At 39.1% G+C, this 19538-nt stretch overlaps 35 non-coding genes and 7 pseudogenes across 35 annotated transcripts; all 42 read right to left on the minus strand.

The window, feature by feature from the left end:
* Window positions 1-206: 206 nt before the first annotated feature.
* LOC146023825 (5S ribosomal RNA) lies at window positions 207-325 on the minus strand. The gene has a single exon (XR_014453228.1). It is a non-coding gene; the product is annotated as a 5S ribosomal RNA (ribosomal RNA).
* A 346-nt stretch (window positions 326-671) lies between these two features.
* Window positions 672-790, minus strand: LOC146024946 (5S ribosomal RNA). The gene has a single exon (XR_014454052.1). It is a non-coding gene; the product is annotated as a 5S ribosomal RNA (ribosomal RNA).
* A 345-nt stretch (window positions 791-1135) lies between these two features.
* Window positions 1136-1254, minus strand: LOC146022430 (5S ribosomal RNA). Its single transcript, XR_014451888.1, has one exon. It is a non-coding gene; the product is annotated as a 5S ribosomal RNA (ribosomal RNA).
* A 344-nt stretch (window positions 1255-1598) lies between these two features.
* On the minus strand, window positions 1599-1717 carry LOC146023247 (5S ribosomal RNA). Its single transcript, XR_014452670.1, has one exon. It is a non-coding gene; the product is annotated as a 5S ribosomal RNA (ribosomal RNA).
* Window positions 1718-2062: 345 nt separating this feature from the next.
* LOC146022097 (5S ribosomal RNA) lies at window positions 2063-2181 on the minus strand. Its single transcript, XR_014451565.1, has one exon. It is a non-coding gene; the product is annotated as a 5S ribosomal RNA (ribosomal RNA).
* Window positions 2182-2525: 344 nt separating this feature from the next.
* LOC146024472 (5S ribosomal RNA) lies at window positions 2526-2644 on the minus strand. Its single transcript, XR_014453852.1, has one exon. It is a non-coding gene; the product is annotated as a 5S ribosomal RNA (ribosomal RNA).
* Window positions 2645-2988: 344 nt separating this feature from the next.
* Window positions 2989-3107, minus strand: LOC146023248 (5S ribosomal RNA). Its single transcript, XR_014452671.1, has one exon. It is a non-coding gene; the product is annotated as a 5S ribosomal RNA (ribosomal RNA).
* A 344-nt stretch (window positions 3108-3451) lies between these two features.
* On the minus strand, window positions 3452-3570 carry LOC146025037 (5S ribosomal RNA; annotated as a pseudogene).
* Window positions 3571-3915: 345 nt separating this feature from the next.
* Window positions 3916-4034, minus strand: LOC146022431 (5S ribosomal RNA). Its single transcript, XR_014451889.1, has one exon. It is a non-coding gene; the product is annotated as a 5S ribosomal RNA (ribosomal RNA).
* Window positions 4035-4378: 344 nt separating this feature from the next.
* Window positions 4379-4497, minus strand: LOC146024474 (5S ribosomal RNA). The gene has a single exon (XR_014453854.1). It is a non-coding gene; the product is annotated as a 5S ribosomal RNA (ribosomal RNA).
* Window positions 4498-4842: 345 nt separating this feature from the next.
* On the minus strand, window positions 4843-4961 carry LOC146023897 (5S ribosomal RNA). The gene has a single exon (XR_014453298.1). It is a non-coding gene; the product is annotated as a 5S ribosomal RNA (ribosomal RNA).
* Window positions 4962-5307: 346 nt separating this feature from the next.
* Window positions 5308-5426, minus strand: LOC146023433 (5S ribosomal RNA). Its single transcript, XR_014452851.1, has one exon. It is a non-coding gene; the product is annotated as a 5S ribosomal RNA (ribosomal RNA).
* A 345-nt stretch (window positions 5427-5771) lies between these two features.
* LOC146023826 (5S ribosomal RNA) lies at window positions 5772-5890 on the minus strand. The gene has a single exon (XR_014453229.1). It is a non-coding gene; the product is annotated as a 5S ribosomal RNA (ribosomal RNA).
* A 346-nt stretch (window positions 5891-6236) lies between these two features.
* On the minus strand, window positions 6237-6355 carry LOC146024958 (5S ribosomal RNA). The gene has a single exon (XR_014454053.1). It is a non-coding gene; the product is annotated as a 5S ribosomal RNA (ribosomal RNA).
* A 345-nt stretch (window positions 6356-6700) lies between these two features.
* Window positions 6701-6819, minus strand: LOC146024413 (5S ribosomal RNA). The gene has a single exon (XR_014453795.1). It is a non-coding gene; the product is annotated as a 5S ribosomal RNA (ribosomal RNA).
* A 347-nt stretch (window positions 6820-7166) lies between these two features.
* On the minus strand, window positions 7167-7285 carry LOC146023933 (5S ribosomal RNA). The gene has a single exon (XR_014453333.1). It is a non-coding gene; the product is annotated as a 5S ribosomal RNA (ribosomal RNA).
* Window positions 7286-7630: 345 nt separating this feature from the next.
* Window positions 7631-7749, minus strand: LOC146023665 (5S ribosomal RNA). The gene has a single exon (XR_014453075.1). It is a non-coding gene; the product is annotated as a 5S ribosomal RNA (ribosomal RNA).
* A 343-nt stretch (window positions 7750-8092) lies between these two features.
* LOC146021711 (5S ribosomal RNA) lies at window positions 8093-8211 on the minus strand. The gene has a single exon (XR_014451188.1). It is a non-coding gene; the product is annotated as a 5S ribosomal RNA (ribosomal RNA).
* A 345-nt stretch (window positions 8212-8556) lies between these two features.
* LOC146024698 (5S ribosomal RNA) lies at window positions 8557-8675 on the minus strand (annotated as a pseudogene).
* A 345-nt stretch (window positions 8676-9020) lies between these two features.
* LOC146022432 (5S ribosomal RNA) lies at window positions 9021-9139 on the minus strand. The gene has a single exon (XR_014451890.1). It is a non-coding gene; the product is annotated as a 5S ribosomal RNA (ribosomal RNA).
* A 344-nt stretch (window positions 9140-9483) lies between these two features.
* Window positions 9484-9602, minus strand: LOC146025535 (5S ribosomal RNA). The gene has a single exon (XR_014454194.1). It is a non-coding gene; the product is annotated as a 5S ribosomal RNA (ribosomal RNA).
* Window positions 9603-9946: 344 nt separating this feature from the next.
* Window positions 9947-10065, minus strand: LOC146022433 (5S ribosomal RNA). Its single transcript, XR_014451891.1, has one exon. It is a non-coding gene; the product is annotated as a 5S ribosomal RNA (ribosomal RNA).
* A 344-nt stretch (window positions 10066-10409) lies between these two features.
* On the minus strand, window positions 10410-10528 carry LOC146023002 (5S ribosomal RNA). Its single transcript, XR_014452434.1, has one exon. It is a non-coding gene; the product is annotated as a 5S ribosomal RNA (ribosomal RNA).
* A 344-nt stretch (window positions 10529-10872) lies between these two features.
* LOC146025198 (5S ribosomal RNA) lies at window positions 10873-10981 on the minus strand (annotated as a pseudogene).
* A 346-nt stretch (window positions 10982-11327) lies between these two features.
* On the minus strand, window positions 11328-11446 carry LOC146022612 (5S ribosomal RNA). Its single transcript, XR_014452060.1, has one exon. It is a non-coding gene; the product is annotated as a 5S ribosomal RNA (ribosomal RNA).
* A 345-nt stretch (window positions 11447-11791) lies between these two features.
* LOC146023988 (5S ribosomal RNA) lies at window positions 11792-11910 on the minus strand. Its single transcript, XR_014453387.1, has one exon. It is a non-coding gene; the product is annotated as a 5S ribosomal RNA (ribosomal RNA).
* A 345-nt stretch (window positions 11911-12255) lies between these two features.
* Window positions 12256-12374, minus strand: LOC146024699 (5S ribosomal RNA; annotated as a pseudogene).
* Window positions 12375-12719: 345 nt separating this feature from the next.
* LOC146022434 (5S ribosomal RNA) lies at window positions 12720-12838 on the minus strand. Its single transcript, XR_014451892.1, has one exon. It is a non-coding gene; the product is annotated as a 5S ribosomal RNA (ribosomal RNA).
* Window positions 12839-13182: 344 nt separating this feature from the next.
* Window positions 13183-13301, minus strand: LOC146025536 (5S ribosomal RNA). The gene has a single exon (XR_014454195.1). It is a non-coding gene; the product is annotated as a 5S ribosomal RNA (ribosomal RNA).
* A 344-nt stretch (window positions 13302-13645) lies between these two features.
* LOC146022435 (5S ribosomal RNA) lies at window positions 13646-13764 on the minus strand. The gene has a single exon (XR_014451893.1). It is a non-coding gene; the product is annotated as a 5S ribosomal RNA (ribosomal RNA).
* Window positions 13765-14108: 344 nt separating this feature from the next.
* On the minus strand, window positions 14109-14227 carry LOC146021691 (5S ribosomal RNA). Its single transcript, XR_014451168.1, has one exon. It is a non-coding gene; the product is annotated as a 5S ribosomal RNA (ribosomal RNA).
* A 345-nt stretch (window positions 14228-14572) lies between these two features.
* On the minus strand, window positions 14573-14681 carry LOC146025199 (5S ribosomal RNA; annotated as a pseudogene).
* A 346-nt stretch (window positions 14682-15027) lies between these two features.
* Window positions 15028-15146, minus strand: LOC146024570 (5S ribosomal RNA). Its single transcript, XR_014453943.1, has one exon. It is a non-coding gene; the product is annotated as a 5S ribosomal RNA (ribosomal RNA).
* A 344-nt stretch (window positions 15147-15490) lies between these two features.
* Window positions 15491-15609, minus strand: LOC146021692 (5S ribosomal RNA). The gene has a single exon (XR_014451169.1). It is a non-coding gene; the product is annotated as a 5S ribosomal RNA (ribosomal RNA).
* Window positions 15610-15953: 344 nt separating this feature from the next.
* Window positions 15954-16062, minus strand: LOC146025200 (5S ribosomal RNA; annotated as a pseudogene).
* A 346-nt stretch (window positions 16063-16408) lies between these two features.
* LOC146023976 (5S ribosomal RNA) lies at window positions 16409-16527 on the minus strand. Its single transcript, XR_014453375.1, has one exon. It is a non-coding gene; the product is annotated as a 5S ribosomal RNA (ribosomal RNA).
* Window positions 16528-16871: 344 nt separating this feature from the next.
* Window positions 16872-16990, minus strand: LOC146022098 (5S ribosomal RNA). The gene has a single exon (XR_014451566.1). It is a non-coding gene; the product is annotated as a 5S ribosomal RNA (ribosomal RNA).
* Window positions 16991-17336: 346 nt separating this feature from the next.
* Window positions 17337-17455, minus strand: LOC146024970 (5S ribosomal RNA). Its single transcript, XR_014454054.1, has one exon. It is a non-coding gene; the product is annotated as a 5S ribosomal RNA (ribosomal RNA).
* A 345-nt stretch (window positions 17456-17800) lies between these two features.
* LOC146024662 (5S ribosomal RNA) lies at window positions 17801-17919 on the minus strand (annotated as a pseudogene).
* Window positions 17920-18263: 344 nt separating this feature from the next.
* LOC146024160 (5S ribosomal RNA) lies at window positions 18264-18382 on the minus strand. The gene has a single exon (XR_014453551.1). It is a non-coding gene; the product is annotated as a 5S ribosomal RNA (ribosomal RNA).
* A 346-nt stretch (window positions 18383-18728) lies between these two features.
* On the minus strand, window positions 18729-18847 carry LOC146023804 (5S ribosomal RNA). The gene has a single exon (XR_014453208.1). It is a non-coding gene; the product is annotated as a 5S ribosomal RNA (ribosomal RNA).
* Window positions 18848-19191: 344 nt separating this feature from the next.
* On the minus strand, window positions 19192-19310 carry LOC146024338 (5S ribosomal RNA). Its single transcript, XR_014453723.1, has one exon. It is a non-coding gene; the product is annotated as a 5S ribosomal RNA (ribosomal RNA).
* Window positions 19311-19538: the final 228 nt, after the last annotated feature.

Raw genomic sequence — 19538 nt, forward strand, 5'->3', positions numbered from 1 at the left:
GGATCTTAAATTAAACTACTAAAGAGGCTCAACACTGTTTAGCTGCCAAAAGCAGTTGGAATTGGGCCTAAACAGTGTGGTAAGTCTTTAGGTGATGGCTATTGTGTATGTTTGACCTCTTCTAAATGTCTGTGCTGGCAATAAAAAGAAAAAGTTTCCAATTTAAATAGATAGAGAATAAAAACAATTTGCCAGTAATGTGAAAAAACCTACAGCAACTGGTGTTCCCATGTGGTCTCCCACCCAAGTACTAACCAGGCCCAACACTGCTTAGCTTCCAAGATCAGATGAGATTGGGCCTATCCAATGTGGTATGGCTGTAGGTGAGATACATGCACTTTTTTGCCCTCTTCTACTTCTATCACCAGGTAAGCTAATAAAAAAGTTTCCTAACTGTTTTGGCTTAATGAAAAAAATCATGTTTTGGTAATGTAAAAAGACCTACAGGACATAATATTAGCAGGGGATCTTAAATTAAACTACTAAAGAGGCTCATACACTGTTTAGCTGCCAAAAGCAGTTGGAATTGGGCCTAAACAGTGTGGTAAGTCTTTAGGTGATGGCTATTGTGTCTGTTTGACCTCTTCCAAATGTCTGTACTGGCAATAAAAAGAAAAAGTTTCCAATTTAAATAGCTAGAGAATAAAAACAATTTGCCAGTAATGTGAAAAAACCTACAGCACCTGGTGTTCCCATGTGGTCTCCCACCCAAGTACTAACCAGGCCCAACACTGCTTAGCTTCCAAGATCAGACGAGATTGGGCATATCCAATGTGGTATGGCTGTAGGTGAGATACAGGCACTTTTTTGTCCTCTTCTACTTCTATCACCAGGTAAGCTAATAAAAAAGTTTCCTAACTGTTTTGGCTTAATGAAAAAAATCATGTGTTGGCAATGTAAAAAGACCTACAGGACATGATATTAGCAGGGGATCTTAAATTAAACTACTAAAGAGGCTCAACACTGTTTAGCTGCCAAAAGCAGTTGTAATTGGGCCTAAACAGTGTGGTAAGTCCTTAGGTGATGGCTATTGTGTCTGTTTGACCTCTTCCAAATGTCTGTACTGGCAATAAAAAGAAAAAGTTTCCAATTTAAATAGCTAGAGAATAAAAACAATTTGCCAGTAATGTGAAAAAACCTACAGCACCAGGTGTTCCCATGTGGTCTCCCACCCAAGTACTAACCAGGCCCAACACTGCTTAGCTTCCAAGATCAGACGAGATTGGGCCTATCCAATGTGGTATGGCTGTAGGTGAGATACATGCTCTTTTTTGCCCTCTTCTCTTCTATCACCAGGTAAGCTAATAAAAAAGCTTCCTAACTGTTTTTGCTTACTGAAAAAAATCATGTGTTGGTAATGTAAAAAGACCTACAGGACATGATATTAGCAGGGAATCTTAAATTAAACTACTAAAGAGGCTCAACACTGTTTAGCTGCCAAAAGCAGTTGGAATTGGGCCTAAACAGTGTGGTAAGTCTTTAGGTGATGGCTATTGTGTCTGTTTGACCTCTTCCAAATGTCTGTACTGGCAATAAAAAGAAAAAGTTTCCAATTTAAATAGCTAGAGAATAAAAACAATTTGCCAGTAATGTGAAAAAACCTACAGCACCAGGTGTTCCCATGTGGTCTCCCACCCAAGTACTAACCAGGTCCAACACTGCTTAGCTTCCAAGATCAGACGAGATTGGGCCTATCCAATGTGGTATGGCTGTAGGTGAGATACATGCTCTTTTTTGCCCTCTTCTCTTCTATCACCAGGTAAGCTAATAAAAAAAGCTTCCTAACTGTTTTTGCTTACTGAAAAAAATCATGTGTTGGTAATGTAAAAAGACCTACAGGACATGATATTAGCAGGGGATCTTAAATTAAACTACTAAAGAGGCTCAACACTGTTTAGCTGCCAAAAGCAGTTGGAATTGGTCCTAAACAGTGTGGTAAGTCTTTAGGTGATGGCTATTGTGTCTGTTTGACCTCTTACAAATGTCTCTACAGGCAATAAAAAGAAAAAGTTTCCAATTTAAATAGCTAGAGAATAAAAACAATTTGCCAGTAATGTGAAAAAACCTACAGCACCTGGTGTTCCCATGTGGTCTCCCACCCAAGTACTAACCAGGCCCAACACTGCTTAGCTTCCAAGATCAGACGAGATTGGGCCTATCCAATGTGGTATGGCTGTAGGTGAGATACATGCTCTTTTTTGCCCTCTTCTCTTCTATCACCAGGTAAGCTAATAAAAAAGCTTCCTAACTGTTTTTGCTTACTGAAAAAAATCATGTGTTGGTAATGTAAAAAGACCTACAGGACATGATATTAGCAGGGAATCTTAAATTAAACTACTAAAGAGGCTCAACACTGTTTAGCTGCCAAAAGCAGTTGGAATTGGGCCTAAACAGTGTGGTAAGTCTTTAGGTGATGGCTATTGTGTCTGTTTGACCTCTTACAAATGTCTCTACAGGCAATAAAATGAAAAAGTTTCCAATTTAAATAGCTAGAGAATAAAAACAATCTGCCAGTAATGTGAAAAAACCTACAGCACCTGGTGTTCCCATGTGGTGTACCACCCAAGTACTAACCAGGCCCAACACTGCTTAGCTTCCAAGATCAGACGAGAATGGGCATATCCAATGTGGTATGGCTGTAGGTGAGATACAGGCACTTTTTTGCCCTCTTCTCTTCTATCACCAGGTAAGCTAATAAAAAAGCTTCCTAACTGTTTTTGCTTACTGAAAAAAATCATGTGTTGGTAATGTAAAAAGACCTACAGGACATGATATTAGCAGGGAATCTTAAATTAAACTACTAAAGAGGCTCAACACTGTTTAGCTGCCAAAAGCAGTTGGAATTGGGCCTAAACAGTGTGGTAAGTCTTTAGGTGATGGCTATTGTGTCTGTTTGACCTCTTCCAAATGTCTGTACTGGCAATAAAAAGAAAAAGTTTCCAATTTAAATAGCTAGAGAATAAAAACAATTTGCCAGTAATGTGAAAAAACCTACAGCACCAGGTGTTCCCATGTGGTCTCCCACCCAAGTACTAACCAGGTCCAACACTGCTTAGCTTCCAAGATCAGACGAGATTGGGCCTATCCAATGTGGTATGGCTGTAGGTGAGATACATGCTCTTTTTTGCCCTCTTCTCTTCTATCACCAGGTAAGCTAATAAAAAAGCTTCCTAACTGTTTTTGCTTACTGAAAAAAATCATGTGTTGGTAATGTAAAAAGACCTACAGGACATGATATTAGCAGGGGATCTTAAATTAAACTACTAAAGAGGCTCAACACTGTTTAGCTGCCAAAAGCAGTTGGAATTGGTCCTAAACAGTGTGGTAAGTCTTTAGGTGATGGCTATTGTGTCTGTTTGACCTCTTACAAATGTCTCTACAGGCAATAAAAAGAAAAAGTTTCCAATTTAAATAGCTAGAGAATAAAAACAATTTGCCAGTAATGTGAAAAAACCTACAGTACCTGGTGTTCCCATGTGGTCTCCCACCCAAGTACTAACCAGGCCCAACACTGCTTAGCTTCCAAGATCAGACGAGATTCGGCATATCCAATGTATTATGGCTGTAGGTGAGATACAGGCACTTTTTTGCCCTCTTCTACTTCTATCACCACGTAAGCTAATAAAAAAGTTTCGTAACTGTTTCTGCTTACTGAAAAAAATCATGTGTTGGCAATGTAAAAAGACCTACATAACATGATATTAGCAGGGGATCTTAAATTAAACTACTAAAGAGGCTCAACACTGTTTAGCTGCCAAAAGCAGTTGGAATTGGGCCTAAACAGTGTGGTAAGTCTTTAGGTGATGGCTATTGTGTCTGTTTGACCTCTTCCAAATGTATGTACTGGCAATAAAAAGAAAAAGTTTCCAATTTAAATAGCTAGAGAATAAAAACAATTTGCCAGTAATGTGAAAAAACCTACAGCACCAGGTGTTCCCATGTGGTCTCCCACCCAAGTACTAACCAGGCCCAACACTGCTTAGCTTCCAAGATCAGACGAGATTGGGCCTATCCAATGTGGTATGGCTGTAGGTGAGATACATGCTCTTTTTTGCCCTCTTCTCTTCTATCACCAGGTAAGCTAATAAAAAAGCTTCCTAACTGTTTTTGCTTACTGAAAAAAATCATGTGTTGGTAATGTAAAAAGACCTACAGGACATGATATTAGCAGGGAATCTTAAATTAAACTACTAAAGAGGCTCAACACTGTTTAGCTGCCAAAAGCAGTTGGAATTGGGCCTAAACAGTGTGGTAAGTCTTTAGGTGATGGCTATTGTGTCTGTTTGACCTCTTACAAATGTCTCTACAGGCAATAAAATGAAAAAGTTTCCAATTTAAATAGCTAGAGAATAAAAACAATCTGCCAGTAATGTGAAAAAACCTACAGCACCTGGTGTTCCCATGTGGTGTACCACCCAAGTACTAACCAGGCCCAACACTGCTTAGCTTCCAAGATCAGACGAGAATGGGCATATCCAATGTGGTATGGCTGTAGGTGAGATACATGCACTTTTTTGCCCTCTTCTACTTCTATCACCAGGTAAGCTAATAAAAAAGTTTCGTAACTGTTTTTGCTTACTGAAAAAAATCATGTGTTGGCAATGTAAAAAGACCTACAGGACATGATATTAGCAGGGGATCTTAAATTAAACTACTAAAGAGGCTCAACACTGTTTAGCTGCCAAAAGCAGTTGGAATTGGGCCTAAACAGTGTGGTAAGTCTTTAGGTGATGGCTATTGTGTATGTTTGACCTCTTCTAAATGTCTGTGCTGGCAATAAAAAGAAAAAGTTTCCAATTTAAATAGATAGAGAATAAAAACAATTTGCCAGTAATGTGAAAAAACCTACAGCACCTGGTGTTCCCATGTGGTCTCCCACCCAAGTACTAACCAGGCCCAACACTGCTTAGCTTCCAAGATCAGACGAGAATGGGCCTATCCAATGTGGTATGGCTGTAGGTGAGATACATGCACTGTTTTGCCCTCTTCTACTTCTATCACCAGGTAAGCTAATAAAAAAGTTTCCTAACTGTTTTGGCTTAATGAAAAAAATCATGTTTTGGTCATGTAAAAAGACCTACAGGACATGATATTAGCAGGGGATCTTAAATGAAACTACTAAAGAGGCTCATACACTGTTTAGCTGCCAAAAGCAGTTGGAATTGGGCCTAAACAGTGTGGTAAGTCTTTAGGTGATGGCTATTGTGTCTGTTTGACCTCTTCCAAATGTCTGTACTGGCAATAAAAAGAAAAAGTTTCCAATTTAAATAGCTAGAGAATAAAAACAATTTGCCAGTAATGTGAAAAAACCTACAGCACCTGGTGTTCCCATATGGTCTCCCACCCAAGTACTAACCAGGCCCAACACTGCTTAGCTTTCAAGATCATACGAGATTGGGCATATCCAATGTGGTATGGCTGTAGGTGAGATACATGCACTTTTTTGCCCTCTTCTACTTCTATCACCAGGTAAGCTAATAAAAAAGCTTCCTAACTGTTTTTGCTTACTGAAAAAAATCATGTGTTGGCAATGTAAAAAGACCTACAGGACATGATATTAGCAGGGGATCTTAAATTAAACTACTAAAGAGGCTCAACACTGTTTAGCTGCCAAAAGCAGTTGGAATTGGGCCTAAACAGTGTGGTAAGTCTTTAGGTGATGGCTATTGTGTATGTTTGACCTCTTCTAAATGTCTGTGCTGGCAATAAAAAGAAAAAGTTTCCAATTTTAATAGATAGAGAATAAAAACAATTTGCCAGTAATGTGAAAAAACCTACAGCAACTGGTGTTCCCATGTGGTCTCCCACCCAAGTACTAACCAGGCCCAACACTGCTTAGCTTCCAAGATCAGATGAGATTGGGCCTATCCAATGTGGTATGGCTGTAGGTGAGATACATGCACTTTTTTGCCCTCTTCTACTTCTATCACCAGGTAAGCTAATAAAAAAGTTTCCTAACTGTTTTGGCTTAATGAAAAAAATCATGTTTTGGTAATGTAAAAAGACCTACAGGACATAATATTAGCAGGGGATCTTAAATGAAACTACTAAAGAGGCTCATACACTGTTTAGCTGCCAAAAGCAGTTGGAATTGGGCCTAAACAGTGTGGTAAGTCTTTAGGTGATGGCTATTGTGTCTGTTTGACCTCTTCCAAATGTCTGTACTGGCAATAAAAAGAAAAAGTTTCCAATTTAAATAGCTAGAGAATAAAAACAATTTGCCAGTAATGTGAAAAAACCTACAGCACCTGGTGTTCCCATGTGGTCTCCCACCCAAGTACTAACCAGGCCCAACACTGCTTAGCTTCCAAGATCAGACGAGATTGGGCATATCCAATGTGGTATGGCTGTAGGTGAGATACATGCACTTTTTTGCCCTCTTCTACTTCTATCACCAGGTAAGCTAATAAAAAAGCTTCCTAACTGTTTTTGCTTACTGAAAAAAATCATGTGTTGGCAATGTAAAAAGACCTACAGGACATGATATTAGCAGGGGATCTTAAATTAAACTACTAAAGAGGCTCAACACTGTTTAGCTGCCAAAAGCAGTTGGAATTGGGCCTAAACAGTGTGGTAAGTCTTTAGGTGATGGCTATTGTGTATGTTTGACCTCTTCTAAATGTCTGTGCTGGCAATAAAAAGAAAAAGTTTCCAATTTAAATAGATAGAGAATAAAAACAATTTGCCAGTAATGTGAAAAAACCTACAGCAACTGGTGTTCCCATGTGGTCTCCCACCCAAGTACTAACCAGGCCCAACACTGCTTTGCTTCCAAGATCAGATGAGATTGGGCCTATCCAATGTGGTATGGCTGTAGGTGAGATACATGCACTTTTTTGCCCTCTTCTACTTCTATCACCAGGTAAGCTAATAAAAAAGTTTCCTAACTGTTTTGGCTTAATGAAAAAAATCATGTTTTGGTAATGTAAAAAGACCTACAGGACATGATATTAGCAGGGGATCTTAAATGAAACTACTAAAGAGGCTCATACACTGTTTAGCTGCTAAAAGCAGTTGGAATTGGGCCTAAACAGTGTGGTAAGTCTTTAGGTGATGGCTATTGTGTCTGTTTGACCTCTTACAAATGTCTCTACAGGCAATAAAAAGAAAAAGTTTCCAATTTAAATAGATAGAGAATAAAAACAATTTGCCAGTAATGTGAAAAAAACCTACAGCACCTGGTGTTCCCATGTGGTCTCCCACCCAAGTACTAACCAGGCCCAACACTGCTTAGCTTCCAAGATCAGACGAGATTGGGCATATCCAATGTATTATGGCTGTAGGTGAGATACAGGCACTTTTTTGCCCTCTTCTACTTCTATCACCACGTAAGCTAATAAAAAAGTTTCGTAACTGTTTCTGCTTACTGAAAAAAATCATGTGTTGGCAATGTAAAAAGACCTACATAACATGATATTAGCAGGGGATCTTAAATTAAACTACTAAAGAGGCTCAACACTGTTTAGCTGCCAAAAGCAGTTGGAATTGGGCCTAAACAGTGTGGTAAGTCTTTAGGTGATGGCTATTGTGTCTGTTTGACCTCTTCCAAATGTCTGTACTGGCAATAAAAATAAAAAGTTTCCAATTTAAATAGCTAGAGAATAAAAACAATTTGCCAGTAATGTGAAAAAACCTACAGCACCTGGTGTTCCCATGTGGTCTCCCACCCAAGTATTAACCAGGCCCAACACTGCTTAGCTTCCAAGATCAGACGAGATTGGGCCTATCCAATGTGGTATGGCTGTAGGTGAGATACATGCTCTTTTTGCCCTCTTCTCTTCTATCACCAGGTAAGCTAATAAAAAAGCTTCCTAACTGTTTTTGCTTACTGAAAAAAATCATGTGTTGGTAATGTAAAAAGACCTACAGGACATGATATTAGCAGGGAATCTTAAATTAAACTACTAAAGAGGCTCAACACTGTTTAGCTGCCAAAAGCAGTTGGAATTGGGCCTAAACAGTGTGGTAAGTCTTTAGGTGATGGCTATTGTGTCTGTTTGACCTCTTACAAATGTCTCTACAGGCAATAAAAAGAAAAAGTTTCCAATTTAAATAGCTAGAGAATAAAAACAATTTGCCAGTAATGTGAAAAAACCTACAGCACCTGGTGTTCCCATGTGGTCTCCCACCTAAGTACTAACCAGGCCCAACACTGCTTAGCTTCCAAGTTCAGACGAGATTGGGCCTATCCAATGTGGTATGGCTGTAGGTGAGATGCATGCTCTTTTTTGCCCTCTTCTCTTCTATCACCAGGTAAGCTAATAAAAAAGCTTCCTAACTGTTTTTGCTTACTGAAAAAAATCATGTGTTGGTAATGTAAAAAGACCTACAGGACATGATATTAGCAGGGGATCTTAAATTAAACTACTAAAGAGGCTCAACACTGTTTAGCTGCCAAAAGCAGTTGGAATTGGGCCTAAACAGTGTGGTAAGTCTTTAGGTGATGGCTATTGTGTCTGTTTGACCTCTTACAAATGTCTCTACAGGCAATAAAAAGAAAAAGTTTCCAATTTAAATAGATAGAGAATAAAAACAATTTGCCAGTAATGTGAAAAAAACCTACAGCACCTGGTGTTCCCATGTGGTCTCCCACCCAAGTACTAACCAGGCCCAACACTGCTTAGCTTCCAAGATCAGACAAGATTGGGCATATCCAATGTATTATGGCTGTAGGTGAGATACAGGCACTTTTTTGCCCTCTTCTACTTCTATCACCACGTAAGCTAATAAAAAAGTTTCGTAACTGTTTCTGCTTACTGAAAAAAATCATGTGTTGGCAATGTAAAAAGACCTACATAACATGATATTAGCAGGGGATCTTAAATTAAACTACTAAAGAGGCTCAACACTGTTTAGCTGCCAAAAGCAGTTGGAATTGGGCCTAAACAGTGTGGTAAGTCTTTAGGTGATGGCTATTGTGTCTGTTTGACCTCTTCCAAATGTCTGTACTGGCAATAAAAATAAAAAGTTTCCAATTTAAATAGCTAGAGAATAAAAACAATTTGCCAGTAATGTGAAAAAACCTACAGCACCAGGTGTTCCCATGTGGTCTCCCACCCAAGTACTAACCAGGCCCAACACTGCTTAGCTTCCAAGATCAGACGAGATTGGGCCTATCCAATGTGGTATGGCTGTAGGTGAGATACATGCTCTTTTTTGCCCTCTTCTCTTCTATCACCAGGTAAGCTAATAAAAAAGCTTCCTAACTGTTTTTGCTTACTGAAAAAAATCATGTGTTGGTAATGTAAAAAGACCTACAGGACATGATATTAGCAGGGAATCTTAAATTAAACTACTAAAGAGGCTCAACACTGTTTAGCTGCCAAAAGCAGTTGGAATTGGGCCTAAACAGTGTGGTAAGTCTTTAGGTGATGGCTATTGTGTCTGTTTGACCTCTTACAAATGTCTCTACAGGCAATAAAAAGAAAAAGTTTCCAATTTAAATAGCTAGAGAATAAAAACAATTTGCCAGTAATGTGAAAAAACCTACAGCACCTGGTGTTCCCATGTGGTCTCCCACCTAAGTACTAACCAGGCCCAACACTGCTTAGCTTCCAAGATCAGACGAGATTGGGCATATCCAATGTGGTATGGCTGTAGGTGAGATACAGGCACTTTTTTGCCCTCTTCTACTTCTATCACCAGGTAAGCTAATAAAAAAGTTTCGTAACTGTTTTTGCTTACTGAAAAAAATCATGTGTTGGCAATGTAAAAAGACCTACAGGACATGATATTAGCAGGGATCTTAAATTAAACTACTAAAGAGGCTCAACACTGTTTAGCTGCCAAAAGCAGTTGGAATTGGGCCTAAACAGTGTGGTAAGTCTTTAGGTGATGGCTATTGTGTCTGTTTGACCTCTTCCAAATGTCTGTACTGGCAATAAAAAGAAAAAGTTTCCAATTTAAATAGATAGAGAATAAAAACAATTTGCCAGTAATGTGAAAAAACCTACAGCACCAGGTGTTCCCATGTGGTCTCCCACCCAAGTACTAACCAGGCCCAACACTGCTTAGCTTCCAAGATCAGACGAGATTGGGCCTATCCAATGTGGTATGGCTGTAGGTGAGATACATGCTCTTTTTTGCCCTCTTCTCTTCTATCACCAGGTAAGCTAATAAAAAAGCTTCCTAACTGTTTTTGCTTACTGAAAAAAATCATGTGTTGGTAATGTAAAAAGACCTACAGGACATGATATTAGCAGGGAATCTTAAATTAAACTACTAAAGAGGCTCAACACTGTTTAGCTGCCAAAAGCAGTTGGAATTGGGCCTAAACAGTGTGGTAAGTCTTTAGGTGATGGCTATTGTGTCTGTTTGACCTCTTACAAATGTCTCTACAGGCAATAAAAAGAAAAAGTTTCCAATTTAAATAGCTAGAGAATAAAAACAATTTGCCAGTAATGTGAAAAAACCTACAGCATCTGGTGTTCCCATGTGGTCTCCCACCCAAGTACTAACCAGGCCCAACACTGCTTAGCTTCCAAGATCAGACGAGATTGGGCATATCCAATGTGGTATGGCTGTAGGTGAGATACAGGCACTTTTTTGCCCTCTTCTACTTCTATCACCAGGTAAGCTAATAAAAAAGTTTCGTAACTGTTTTTGCTTACTGAAAAAAATCATGTGTTGGCAATGTAAAAAGACCTACAGGACATGATATTAGCAGGGATCTTAAATTAAACTACTAAAGAGGCTCAACACTGTTTAGCTGCCAAAAGCAGTTGGAATTGGGCCTAAACAGTGTGGTAAGTCTTTAGGTGATGGCTATTGTGTATGTTTGACCTCTTCTAAATGTCTGTGCTGGCAATAAAAAGAAAAAGTTTCCAATTTAAATAGATAGAGAATAAAAACAATTTGCCAGTAATGTGAAAAAACCTACAGCACCTGGTGTTCCCCCACCCAAGTACTAACCAGGCCCAACACTGCTTAGCTTCCAAGATCAGACGAGATTGGGCCTATCCAATGTGGTATGGCTGTAGGTGCGATACATGCACTGTTTTGCCCTCTTCTACTTCTATCACCAGGTAAGCTAATAAAAAAGTTTCCTAACTGTTTTGGCTTAATGAAAAAAATCATGTTTTGGTAATGTAAAAAGACCTACAGGACATGATATTAGCATGGGATCTTAAATGAAACTACTAAAGAGGCTCATACACTGTTTAGCTGCCAAAAGCAGTTGGAATTGGGCCTAAACAGTGTGGTAAGTCTTTAGGTGATGGCTATTGTGTCTGTTTGACCTCTTCCAAATGTCTGTACTGGCAATAAAAAGAAAAAGTTTCCAATTTAAATAGCTAGAGAATAAAAACAATTTGCCAGTAATGTGAAAAAACCTACAGCACCTGGTGTTCCCATGTGGTCTCCCACCCAAGTACTAACCAGGCCCAACACTGCTTAGCTTCCAAGATCAGACAAGATTGGGCATATCCAATGTGGTATGGCTGTAGGTGAGATACAGGCACTTTTTTGCCCTCTTCTACTTCTATCACCAGGTAAGCTAATAAAAAAGTTTCGTAACTGTTTTTGCTTACTGAAAAAAATCATGTGTTGGCAATGTAAAAAGACCTACAGGACATGATATTAGCAGGGGATCTTAAATTAAACTACTAAAGAGGCTCAACACTGTTTAGCTGCCAAAAGCAGTTGGAATTGGGCCTAAACAGTGTGGTAAGTCTTTAGGTGATGGCTATTGTGTATGTTTGACCTCTTCCAAATGTCTGTACTGGCAATAAAAAGAAAAAGTTTCCAATTTAAATAGATAGAGAATAAAAACAATTTGCCAGTAATGTGAAAAAACCTACAGCACCAGGTGTTCCCATGTGGTCTCCCACCCAAGTACTAACCAGGCCCAACACTGCTTTGCTTCCAAGATCAGACGAGATTGGGCCTATCCAATGTAGTATGGCTGTAGGTGAGATACATGCTCTTTTTTGCCCTCTTCTCTTCTATCACCAGGTAAGCTAATAAAAAAGCTTCCTAACTGTTTTTGCTTACTGAAAAAAATCATGTGTTGGTAATGTAAAAAGACCTACAGGACATGATATTAGCAGGGGATCTTAAATTAAACTACTAAAGAGGCTCAACACTGTTTAGCTGCCAAAAGCAGTTGGAATTGGGCCTAAACAGTGTGGTAAGTCTTTAGGTGATGGCTATTGTGTCTGTTTGACCTCTTACAAATGTCTCTACAGGCAATAAAAAGAAAAAGTTTCCAATTTAAATAGATAGAGAATAAAAACAATTTGCCAGTAATGTGAAAAAAACCTACAGCACCTGGTGTTCCCATGTGGTCTCCCACCCAAGTACTAACCAGGCCCAACACTGCTTAGCTTCCAAGATCAGACAAGATTGGGCATATCCAATGTATTATGGCTGTAGGTGAGATACAGGCACTTTTTTGCCCTCTTCTACTTCTATCACCACGTAAGCTAATAAAAAAGTTTCGTAACTGTTTCTGCTTACTGAAAAAAATCATGTGTTGGCAATGTAAAAAGACCTACATAACATGATATTAGCAGGGGATCTTAAATTAAACTACTAAAGAGGCTCAACACTGTTTAGCTGCCAAAAGCAGTTGGAATTGGGCCTAAACAGTGTGGTAAGTCTTTAGGTGATGGCTATTGTGTCTGTTTGACCTCTTCCAAATGTCTGTACTGGCAATAAAAATAAAAAGTTTCCAATTTAAATAGCTAGAGAATAAAAACAATTTGCCAGTAATGTGAAAAAACCTACAGCACCAGGTGTTCCCATGTGGTCTCCCACCCAAGTACTAACCAGGCCCAACACTGCTTAGCTTCCAAGATCAGACGAGATTGGGCCTATCCAATGTGGTATGGCTGTAGGTGAGATACATGCTCTTTTTTGCCCTCTTCTCTTCTATCACCAGGTAAGCTAATAAAAAAGCTTCCTAACTGTTTTTGCTTACTGAAAAAAATCATGTGTTGGTAATGTAAAAAGACCTACAGGACATGATATTAGCAGGGAATCTTAAATTAAACTACTAAAGAGGCTCAACACTGTTTAGCTGCCAAAAGCAGTTGGAATTGGGCCTAAACAGTGTGGTAAGTCTTTAGGTGATGGCTATTGTGTCTGTTTGACCTCTTACAAATGTCTCTACAGGCAATAAAAAGAAAAAGTTTCCAATTTAAATAGCTAGAGAATAAAAACAATTTGCCAGTAATGTGAAAAAACCTACAGCACCTGGTGTTCCCATGTGGTCTCCCACCTAAGTACTAACCAGGCCCAACACTGCTTAGCTTCCAAGATCAGACGAGATTGGGCATATCCAATGTGGTATGGCTGTAGGTGAGATACAGGCACTTTTTTGCCCTCTTCTACTTCTATCACCAGGTAAGCTAATAAAAAAGTTTCGTAACTGTTTTTGCTTACTGAAAAAAATCATGTGTTGGCAATGTAAAAAGACCTACAGGACATGATATTAGCAGGGATCTTAAATTAAACTACTAAAGAGGCTCAACACTGTTTAGCTGCCAAAAGCAGTTGGAATTGGGCCTAAACAGTGTGGTAAGTCTTTAGGTGATGGCTATTGTGTCTGTTTGACCTCTTCCAAATGTCTGTACTGGCAATAAAAATAAAAAGTTTCCAATTTAAATAGCTAGAGAATAAAAACAATTTGCCAGTAATGTGAAAAAACCTACAGCACCAGGTGTTCCCATGTGGTCTCCCACCCAAGTACTAACCAGGCCCAACACTGCTTAGCTTCCAAGATCAGACGAGATTGGGCCTATCCAATGTGGTATGGCTGTAGGTGAGATACATGCTCTTTTTTGCCCTCTTCTCTTCTATCACCAGGTAAGCTAATAAAAAAGCTTCCTAACTGTTTTTGCTTACAGAAAAAAATCATGTGTTGGTAATGTAAAAAGACCTACAGGACATGATATTAGCAGGGAATCTTAAATTAAACTACTAAAGAGGCTCAACACTGTTTAGCTGCCAAAAGCAGTTGGAATTGGGCCTAAACAGTGTGGTAAGTCTTTAGGTGATGGCTATTGTGTCTGTTTGACCTCTTACAAATGTCTCTACAGGCAATAAAAAGAAAAAGTTTCCAATTTAAATAGCTAGAGAATAAAAACAATTTGCCAGTAATGTGAAAAAACCTACAGCACCTGGTGTTCCAATGTGGTCTCCCACCCAAGTACTAACCAGGCCCAACACTGCTTAGCTTCCAAGATCAGACGAGATTGGGCATATCCAATGTGGTATGGCTGTAGGTGAGATACAGGCACTTTTTTGCCCTCTTCTACTTCTATCACCAGGTAAGCTAATAAAAAAGTTTCGTAACTGTTTTTGCTTACTGAAAAAAATCATGTGTTGGCAATGTAAAAAGACCTACAGGACATGATATTAGCAGGGGATCTTAAATTAAACTACTAAAGAGGCTCAACACTGTTTAGCTGCCAAAAGCAGTTGGAATTGGGCCTAAACAGTGTGGTAAGTCTTTAGGTGATGGCTATTGTGTATGTTTGACCTCTTCTAAATGTCTGTGCTGGCAATAAAAAGAAAAAGTTTCCAATTTAAATAGATAGAGAATAAAAACAATTTGCCAGTAATGTGAAAAAACCTACAGCACCTGGTGTTCCCCCACCCAAGTACTAACCAGGCCCAACACTGCTTAGCTTCCAAGATCAGACGAGATTGGGCCTATCCAATGTGGTATGGCTGTAGGTGAGATACATGCACTGTTTTGCCCTCTTCTACTTCTATCACCAGGTAAGCTAATAAAAAAGTTTCCTAACTGTTTTGGCTTAATGAAAAAAATCATGTTTTGGTAATGTAAAAAGACCTACAGGACATGATATTAGCAGGGGATCTTAAATGAAACTACTAAAGAGGCTCATACACTGTTTAGCTGCCAAAAGCAGTTGGAATTGGGCCTAAACAGTGTGGTAAGTCTTTAGGTGATGGCTATTGTGTATGTTTGACCTCTTCTAAATGTCTGTGCTGGCAATAAAAAGAAAAAGTTTCCAATTTAATTAGATAGAGAATAAAAACAATTTGCCAGTAATGTGAAAAAACCTACAGCACCAGGTGTTCCCATGTGGTCTCCCACCCAAGTACTAACCAGGCCCAACAGTGATTAGCTTCCAAGATCAGACGAGATTGGGCCTATCCAATGTAGTATGGCTGTAGGTGAGATACATGCTCTTTTTTGCCCTCTTCTCTTCTATCACCAGGTAAGCTAATAAAAAAGCTTCCTAACTGTTTTTGCTTACTGAAAAAAATCATGTGTTGGTAATGTAAAAAGACCTACAGGACATGATATTAGCAGGGAATCTTAAATTAAACTACTAAAGAGGCTCAACACTGTTTAGCTGCCAAAAGCAGTTGGAATTGGGCCTAAACAGTGTGGTAAGTCTTTAGGTGATGGCTATTGTGTCTGTTTGACCTCTTACAAATGTCTCTACAGGCAATAAAAAGAAAAAGTTTCCAATTTAAATAGCTAGAGAATAAAAACAATTTGCCAGTAATGTGAAAAAACCTACAGCACCTGGTGTTCCAATGTGGTCTCCCACCCAAGTACTAACCAGGCCCAACACTGCTTAGCTTCCAAGATCAGACGAGATTGGGCATATCCAATGTGGTATGGCTGTAGGTGAGATACAGGCACTTTTTTGCCCTCTTCTACTTCTATCACCAGGTAAGCTAATAAAAAAGTTTCGTAACTGTTTTTGCTTACTGAAAAAAATCATGTGTTGGCAATGTAAAAAGACCTACAGGACATGATATTAGCAGGGATCTTAAATTAAACTACTAAAGAGGCTCAACACTGTTTAGCTGCCAAAAGCAGTTGGAATTGGGCCTAAACAGTGTGGTAAGTCTTTAGGTGATGGCTATTGTGTATGTTTGACCTCTTCTAAATGTCTGTGCTGGCAATAAAAAGAAAAAGTTTCCAATTTAAATAGATAGAGAATAAAAACAATTTGCCAGTAATGTGAAAAAACCTACAGCACCTGGTGTTCCCCCACCCAAGTACTAACCAGGCCCAACACTGCTTAGCTTCCAAGATCAGACGAGATTGGGCCTATCCAATGTGGTATGGCTGTAGGTGAGATACATGCACTGTTTTGCCCTCTTCTACTTCTATCACCAGGTAAGCTAATAAAAAAGTTTCCTAACTGTTTTGGCTTAATGAAAAAAATCATGTTTTGGTAATGTAAAAAGACCTACAGGACATGATATTAGCAGGGGATCTTAAATGAAACTACTAAAGAGGCTCATACACTGTTTAGCTGCCAAAAGCAGTTGGAATTGGGCCTAAACAGTGTGGTAAGTCTTTAGGTGATGGCTATTGTGTATGTTTGACCTCTTCTAAATGTCTGTGCTGGCAATAAAAAGAAAAAGTTTCCAATTTAAATAGATAGAGAATAAAAACAATTTGCCAGTAATGTGAAAAAACCTACAGCACCAGGTGTTCCCATGTGGTCTCCCACCCAAGTACTAACCAGGCCCAACAGTGCTTAGCTTCCAAGATCAGACGAGATTGGGCCTATCCAATGCAGTATGGCTGTAGGTGAGATACATGCTCTTTTTTGCCCTCTTCTCTTCTATCACCAGGTAAGCTAATAAAAAAACTTCCTAACTGTTTTTGCTTACTGAAAAAAATCATGTGTTGGTAATGTAAAAAGACCTACAGGACATGATATTAGCAGGGGATCTTAAATTAAACTACTAAAGAGGCTCAACACTGTTTAGCTGCCAAAAGCAGTTGGAATTGGGCCTAAACAGTGTGGTAAGTCTTTAGGTTATGGCTATTGTGTATGTTTGACCTCTTCTAAATGTCTGTGCTGGCAATAAAAAGAAAAAGTTTCCAATTTAAATAGATAGAGAATAAAAACAATTTGCCAGTAATGTAAAAAAACCTACAGCACCTGGTGTTCCCATGTGGTCTCCCACCCAAGTACTAACCAGGCCCAACACTGCTTAGCTTCCAAGATCAGACGAGATTGGGCCTATCCAATGTGGTATGGCTGTAGGTGAAATACATGCACTGTTTTGCCCTCTTCTACTTCTATCACCAGGTAAGCTAATGAAAAAGTTTCCTAACTGTTTTGGCTTAATGAAAAAAATCATGTTTTGGTAATGTAAAAAGACCTACAGGACATGATATTAGCAGGGGATCTTAAATGAAACTACTAAAGAGGCTCATACACTGTTTAGCTGCCAAAAGCAGTTGGAATTGGGCCTAAACAGTGTGGTAAGTCTTTAGGTGATGGCTATTGTGTCTGTTTGACCTCTTCCAAATGTCTGTACTGGCAATAAAAAGAAAAAGTTTCCAATTTAAATAGCTAGAGAATAAAAACAATTTGCCAGTAATGTGAAAAAACCTACAGCACCTGGTGTTCCCATGTGGTCTCCCACCCAAGTACTAACCAGGCCCAACACTGCTTAGCTTCCAAGATCAGACGAGATTGGGCATATCCAATGTGGTATGGCTGTAGGTGAGATACAGGCACTTTTTTGCCCTCTTCTACTTCTATCACCAGGTAAGCTAATAAAAAAGCTTCCTAACTGTTTTTGCTTACTGAAAAAAATCATGTGTTGGCAATGTAAAAAGACCTACAGGACATGATATTAGCAGGGGATCTTAAATTAAACTACTAAAGAGGCTCAACACTGTTTAGCTGCCAAAAGCAGTTGGAATTGGGCCTAAACAGTGTGGTAAGTCTTTAGGTGATGGCTATTGTGTCTGTTTGACCTCTTCCAAATGTCTGTACTGGCAATAAAAAGAAAAAGTTTCCAATTTAAATAGCTAGAGAATAAAAACAATTTGCCAGTAATGTGAAAAAACCTACAGCACCAGGTGTTCACATGTGGTCTCCCACCCAAGTACTAAGCAGGCCCAACACTGCTTAGCTTCCAAGATCAGACGAGATTGGGCCTATCCAATGTGGTATTGCTGTAGGTGAGATACATGCTCTTTTTGGCCCTCTTCTCTTCTATCACCAGGTAAGCTAATAAAAAAGCTTCCTAACTGTTTTTGCTTACTGAAAAAAATCATGTGTTGGTAATGTAAAAAGACCTACAGGACATGATATTAGCAGGGGATCTTAAATTAAAATACTAAAGAGGCTCAACACTGTTTAGCTGCCAAAAGCAGTTGGAATTGGGCCTAAACAGTGTGGTAAGTCTTTAGGTGATGGCTATTGTGTATGTTTGACCTCTTCTAAATGTCTGTGCTGGCAATAAAAAGAAAAAGTTTCCAATTTAAATAGATAGAGAATAAAAACAATTTGCCAGTAATGTGAAAAAACCTACAGCAACTGGTGTTCCCATGTGGTCTCCCACCCAAGTACTAACCAGGCCCAACACTGCTTAGCTTCCAAGATCAGACGAGATTGGGCCTATCCAATGTGGTATGGCTGTAGGTGAGCTACATGCACTTTTTTGCCCTCTTCTACTTCTATCACCAGGTAAGCTAATAAAAAAGTTTCCTAACTGTTTTGGCTTAATGAAAAAAATCATGTTTTAGTAATGTAAAAAGACCTACAGGACATGATATTAGCAGGGGATCTTAAATGAAACTACTAAAGAGGCTCATACACTGTTTAGCTGCCAAAAGCAGTTGGAATTGGGCCTAAACAGTGTGGTAAGTCTTTAGGTGATGGCTATTGTGTCTGTTTGACCTCTTCCAAATGTCTGTACTGGCAATAAAAAGAAAAAGTTTCCAATTTAAATAGCTAGAGAATAAAAACAATTTGCCAGTAATGTGAAAAAACCTACAGCACCAGGTGTTCCCATGTGGTCTCCCACCCAAGTACTAACCAGGCCTAACACTGCTTAGCTTCCAAGATCAGACGAGATTGGGCCTATCCAATGTGGTATGGCTGTAGGTGAGATACATGCTCTTTTTTGCCCTCTTCTCTTCTATCACCAGGTAAGCTAATAAAAAAGTTTCCTAACTGTTTTGGCTTAATGAAAAAAATCATGTTTTGGTAATGTAAAAAGACCTACAGGACATGATATTAGCAGGGGATCTTAAATGAAACTACTAAAGAGGCTCATACACTGTTTAGCTGCCAAAAGCAGTTGAATTGGGCCTAAACAGTGTGGTAAGTCTTTAGGTGATGGCTATTGTGTCTGTTTGACCTCTTCCAAATGTCTGTAATGGCAATAAAAAGAAAAAGTTTCCAATTTAAATAGCTAGAGAATAAAAACAATTTGCCAGTACTGTGAAAACACCTACAGCACCAGGTGTTCCCATGTGGTCTCCCACTCAAGTACTAACCAGGCCCAACACTGCTTAGCTTCCAAGATCAAACGAGATTGGGCCTATCCAATGTGGTATTGCTGTAGGTGAGATGCATGCACTTTTTTGCCCTCTTCTACTTCTATCACCAGGTAAGCTAATAAAAAAGTTTCCTAACTGTTTTGGCTTAATGAAAAAAATCATGTTTTGGTAATGTAAAAAGACCTACAGGACATGATATTAGCAGGGGATCTTAAATTAAACTACTAAAGAGGCTCAACACTGTTTAGCTGCCAAAAGCAGTTGGAATTGGGCCTAAACAGTGTGGTAAGTCTTT

The sequence above is a fragment of the Crinia signifera genome, chromosome 7, assembly GCF_055691185.1.
Source record: "Crinia signifera chromosome 7, ASM5569118v1, whole genome shotgun sequence".
Lineage (NCBI taxonomy): Eukaryota > Metazoa > Chordata > Amphibia > Anura > Myobatrachidae > Crinia > Crinia signifera.